Here is a 6,173-nt window from a genome sequence, read left to right as displayed (position 1 = left end):
GGAGAAGCTATGGTGTTGATGTAGAAGTCCTCCGTGATCGATTCCCCCTCCGGCAGATCGCTGAAAAAGGCCCCCAGATGGGATCTCACGGGTACATAAGGTTGCGACAGTGGAAAAGTAGTTTCGTACCTCCCTGTATGTTTTTAGGGTATAAGAGTATATATAGGCGAAAGAAGTACGTTGCTGGAGCTACGAGGGGCCCACGAGGGTGGGGGCACGCCTACCCCTGGGTGGGCCCTCCTACCTCGTGGCCGCCTCGCTGCATCTCTGACTTCCACTCCAATTCTCCTGGATGACGTTTGTTCCAAGAAAGATCCTCGCGAAGATTTCGTTCCGTTTGGATTCTGTTTGATATTCCTTTTCTGCGAAACACTGAAATAGGCAAAAAAAACAGAAACTGGCACTAGGCCTCCGGTTAATAGGTTAGTCCCAAAAATAATATAAAAGTGCATATTAAAGCCCGTTAAACATCCAAAACAGATTATATAATAGCATGGAAGAATAAAAAATTATAGATATGTTGAAGACGTATCAGGTAGCAAATAGTAAACGGGCACAAAAATGGTATTGCAATGCTTGAAAATGAGGCCTAGGGTCCTTACTTTCGCTAGTGTAATCTCTCAATAGTGTTAATATAATTGGATCATATAAGCATCCCTCAACGTGCAACGAAGAATCACTCCAAAGTTCCTATCTAGCGGAGAACATAAGACGAAACCATTTGTAGGGTACGAAACCACCTCGAAGCTATTCTTTCCCGTTGATCTATCCAAGAGTTCGTACTAAAATAACACCAAATAATTTTAGATTCATATTACTCAATCCAACATAAAGAACCTTAAAGAGTGCCCCAAGATTTCTACCGGAGAAACAAAAGACAAGAACGTGCATCAACCCCTATGCATAGATTATCCCAATGTCACCGCGCGAATCCGCGAGTTGAATGCCAAAACACATATCAAGTGAATTGATAACCCACAAGTATAGGGGATCGCAATAGTTTTCGAAGGTAGAGTATTCAACCCAAATTTATAGATTTGACACAAGGGGAGCAAACAATATTTGAAGGTATTAGCAGCTGAGTTGTCAATTCACACTTGTAGATCAATTATCTGAAGCAAAGTGATCAGTAGCAAAGTAGTTTGATAGTTTTGATAATAGTGACAGTAGCAACGGTAACAGTAAAAGTGATAGCAATAATTTGTAGCAAGTGTAATAGTGATGATAGCAATAGTAACGCGGCAAGATCAATAAGGATAAATTCGTAGGCATTGGATCGGTGACTTGTTGGATGATATTCATCATGAGACAGTTATAATCTAGGGCGATACGGCACTAGCTCTAGTTCATCGATATAAGGGCTTTATTAAAAGAACATGCATGACATATTTTGTCCTAACCTTCCGTGGCAGCGGGCTCCATATTGGAAACTAAGGGATATTAAGGTCTCCTTTTAATAGAGAACCGGAACAAAGCATTAACATATAGTGAATACATGAACTCCTCAAACTATAGTCATCACTGAGAGTGGGCCCGGTTGTTGTCACTCCGGAGTTGCCGGATCATAACCGTAGTAGGTGACTATAACTTGCAAGATCGGATCTAAAACATGGATATAATGATGAATTCATAAACAGTTCAGATCTGAAATCATGGCACCTGGGCCCAAAGTGACAAGCATTAAGCATGGCAAAGTCATAGCAACATCAATCTAAGAACATAATGGATACTAGGGATCAGGCCCTAACAAAACTAACTCGATTACATGATGAATCTCATTCAACTCCTCACCGACCAGCGAGCCTACGAAGGAATTACTCACTCCCGGTGGGGAGAACCATGGAATTAGCGATGGAGAAGGGTTGGTGATGACGAAGAACGAAGAGGGGGCGACTAGTATAGAAACTGAGCTTATGGTAGAAGAATAGAAAAAAGATACTGGGCCGTTGGATCAGGCATGTACGCTACAGATCGGAGAGGATGGATCTGTACTCATAACTACACAACTCTGTGCAAATATGTCCCTTTGCTCTCAACTAAGTTGCTTCAGGTCCCTCTCCTTCAAAACGACTCTCCCTGTAGCTCGCTCCCTCGTTCCCCAATCTCTCGTCGACGGTGGTAGCTGCCCAGATAGGCAGATCCGGTGCTTCCATGGTGGACGACGGTTACTCCCACGGCACATACTCCCTGCCCCCTGCCCTCCTACTACGGCATCTAGGTCGCTTGGTTCCGCCCCCAGGCCACCACATCATCACGCTGCACATCATCGTCAGCGACCGGGCAGCCGCCGCCACGGTGTCCTCGTCCCTGGTGGCCGCGGATGTCCCGCCCGCTCAACACGTTCCTACATCCGGAGGCAAGCTAGTAGTGATCTAGTCCGTGGTGATGCTGCCACTCCTCCCCGTTGCTCCTAGATCCAGCAATAGCTCACCGGAGGCAAGCCGGTGGTGTTCGATCTCCTCGCCTCCTTCGCCTCGCAGGATCAGAAACAAAGTCCGCTCCGTTTTTCCCACTTCCCTCCCCTCTCTCCCTCCTGTAGATTACTCTCTAATGGCTTCTCCCCTCTCCTGTGACGCTTAGGATGATGCTTAGTGCTATGGCTTAATTCTGGTATGCTACCCAAGAACACATGTGTCTGAAGATTGCACATTGTCAACATTGGTCATTGTAGCTCATATTTTATACTGTGCTGTGTTTAGGAAGAGGCATATCTATCTAATGAAAATTTACACATATGTACTGTATATGCACATGTTGGATTTTGTTCAGAATTTGTTGATACTTCTAAATATGCATCTCGTACTTCCCCCAAAAAAAGGGGTTCAATGGAGGTTTAGCTCCAAAGCGCCTCGCCCGTGGTTTGAATTATATCTGATGAAACGGTCAAGCCCACTGCTTTTATTTTCACAGGAGTGCAGAGAGAGTCGGAGCAGAAACACATGAACAGAGTAGATTTAGTGAGAGGCTGATAAAGCTGAATATTTAGCATGCATATACGGATGTCGTGTGGTGTGTCAAAAAATAGTATGGGAATACATTCTGGCGAGATGATGTTTCAGCCTTAGCTTGTGATACAGGAACATCCTATAGTGGCTCTCGTTGCCTCGCGATGTTATAAAGGTATATATGCTTGTGATACAGCCACACATGAACATCCTATAGTGGCTCTCGTTGTCCTGGTGAAATTAGTTCAGAAGTTTATGTTAAGATTTTGTAGTCTGTCTGTACATGTAAGATTATCGGTGCCCAAAATATTAGTATCAGACAACATCAAAGCTTGGAGGTCAAATTGTGGTCAGCTCAAAACCGCGCTTACATCCATGAACTAATTTAATATATCTACCAGCATGTTCATGTGTTGTTTTAGATTTTTAAATGTCGAATTCACCTGACCAAAATAGTTAGAGAATAGTGTACATATTTCACCAAGAGGTTGAAGGATAACATTCTTGTTTTCAGTTTGCATTCATTGTAACCTTCCGCTTGTAAAATAAGACTCTCGTTGTCTGTACCTTCTAATTTGCAACCTTGCAATTGGAGATGTCTTCTTCCAGAGAAAAAAAGTAGTTGCACTTGTTTGCCGAAAAATATTTTTGTCAATGAATATTTGACCTGAGGATCAACCTAACTTGGTAATTTCATGATTTCCAATATGGAAAAGTTAGCTTCTATTTTGCCTTCTGCTCTTTCTGGGTGCACATTATTTTGGCCGCATTAGAATGGGCAGCCAATTGTTGTGCGCTGCCATTTTGTTCACTGGTAGCAGTAAACTGTTTGTTCCACAGACCACAACAAAAGAAAAACTACAGTTCCTTGGATCACTGCGATGTTATTTGGGCACCACATGAGCACATTCTGATTGGAGCCAGGTTAATCGAGCCTGGAGTCAAAATAAAATAAAATCAATGACAGTGGTAGAATCACTACAACCACGCAGATGAACCGGTGAAAATATAACATTTTGATGAGATTTTGGATACTAGAGCAATTGAATTGTCAAAGTCTGTTGCACTTTGATTGGTTCCCACAACATGAAATGGTTTACGACCACTCTTTCTCGGTCATCTTGTCCATTTTTATTTCCTGTGTTGTCGTGGTTTTCTTGTTGCTATTCCGAAGTAATATAATGCATGCCATCATTTTGTTTTAAAACTATTGGATTATAATAATAATCTGAATCTGCAGGACAGGGAAAAAAATTGTTCGCTGCCATTTGTTCTTGTTCCTATCTCTGCTTTTAAGTAGTCCTTGAAACTTGTAATCTGATGATCTGAGGTATATGGATGGTTGTTCAAGCTTTCAGCTATGTTAAAATTTTATAAAAGTACCTGATCAAAAAAATATGCAATCCCAGTGTGTTTGCAAATAATATTGCTAGATATTTTTGCCCAGTGGAGTATCTGAACAAAAATTATTGAGCTCTTTTCAGTAAAATCCCAAGGTTTATCTGATTGATGTCTAATATGATTCTGCATTTTGCATGTTCGCTTAAGTTAATTTATCTGAACTTTATATGTAAATGTTTTTGTTGCCTACTTCTGCCATTGGTTGCCAGTCTCACCATATGAACAGTATGCACTAGTGTTTTTTGTACGAGATAAATAATGTTTTATAATCTCATTATTAGTAGGTTAGGATGAGCAACAAAATAGCTGGCGGCTCTGTGAGTTCCAGCATAGAAGCAAACTTTAGGTTGTGTTTTTGGATGAATTTGATTCATCTCTATTTTCCTTCCATGTGGTATGTGCAGCACACACTTAGATGGCATTTATGATGCATATTCATTCGATTAGATCATGAGTAATAAGATTATGAATGCTTGACACTTGTACGGACCTGTGCTAACTGAATTTTTATTTGTTATTAGGTCTGATCTCTCCCAGCACAAGAAGCTCGATAAGCACGCTAGTAATGGAGGCTTTTTTGTTGTGTACCATCAAGTAGCAAAAGTTGATGCAATTTTTACTGGCAATGCTTGCTGAAACGGCGATTATTTTGGTCCTTCATAATTAGTCTTGCATGAGATGTAGCAAAAACGATCCTCTCATGATATGTTACACTTGATAAGATATGTATGTGCGTCTCTTCTGTTATGTTCGGTCTGGGATCATGCAATTTCAAATGTATGTTTCGTTATGATTTCAAGTGGATGGATAATGTTCTCATGTACTCTAATATTTGTGATGATGTCCACCTACTTTTAGTGACCAACATGTTTGGATTTCTTGCATGATTTCTGATGTAGCAGAAGTTAGTAATGAAACCAAATATACATGAGTTCTCGTACAGTACATATATGTGCATTTTTTGTGTAAACTTAATAGGACAAGGGCACCCTTACAGGTCTGAAACAGTGTCTTATTTAGGAAGGACAAATTGATTGATATATGAGAGATTTGAGGTGGTTATTGCAAAAGTTATTATATGTAACTAGTACTAGGGGGGTTTTCAAGAAATGTACACTGGGAACTCTCCACCTAAATCTGTACCAGTCATCTTCCATCCAACGGCTCAGGTTCGTTTTTTTTTCTATTCTTTCACCATAGGCCTTGTTTCTATACTAGTCCTCCCCAAACGAAGATCCCCCTTTCCGGAACCCCAAAAGGACTCCAGATCTGCCCTCCCGAGGAAGAACAGGGCCTGGCGGTGGCTCCATCTCGTGGATCGCGATAATTCTTTCTCGCTCATTTTTTTCTGAAAATATGTGAATTTATAGTATCAGGGGGGCGTCTGTGGGGCCATCAGGTGAGTACAACCCACCTGGACGCGCCAGGAGAGGGGGCGCGCCCTGGTGGGTTGTGCGCACCCAAGGGCCCCTCTCTGGTTGGTCTTGGCTCCAGTAATTCTTATTTTTTGATATAAAAAATCCTCAAAAAGTTTCGTTCCATTCCGAGAATTTTTATTTCTGCACAAAAACAACACCATGGTAGTTCTGCTGAAAACAGTGTCAGTCCGGGGTTAGTTTCATTCAAATCATGCAAATTAGAGTCCAAAACAAGAGGAAAAACGTGAGAAGAAGTAAATACGTGATGTCTACTACACAACTTTCTTCTTGTAGACATTGTTGGGCCTCCAAGTGCAGAGGTTTGTAGGACAGTAGCACATTTCGCTCAAGTGGATGACCTAAGGTTTATCAATACGTGGGAGGTGTAGGATGAAGATGGTCTCTCTCA

The 6,173-nt window shown here is 41.6% G+C and overlaps 1 long non-coding RNA gene across 1 annotated transcript; it reads left to right on the top strand.

The window, feature by feature from the left end:
- The first annotated feature begins 2,042 nt into the window (after nt 1–2,042).
- Nucleotides 2,043–5,288, top strand: LOC125526499. Its single transcript, XR_007291717.1, has 2 exons — nt 2,043–2,493; nt 4,868–5,288. It is a non-coding gene; the product is annotated as an uncharacterized LOC125526499 (long non-coding RNA).
- The last annotated feature ends 885 nt before the right edge of the window (nt 5,289–6,173 follow it).

Source organism: Triticum urartu, unplaced genomic scaffold, assembly GCF_003073215.2.
Source record: "Triticum urartu cultivar G1812 unplaced genomic scaffold, Tu2.1 TuUngrouped_contig_10309, whole genome shotgun sequence".
In the NCBI taxonomy this organism is placed as follows: domain Eukaryota; kingdom Viridiplantae; phylum Streptophyta; class Magnoliopsida; order Poales; family Poaceae; genus Triticum; species Triticum urartu.
This window is presented reverse-complemented; position numbering and strand designations above follow the sequence as displayed.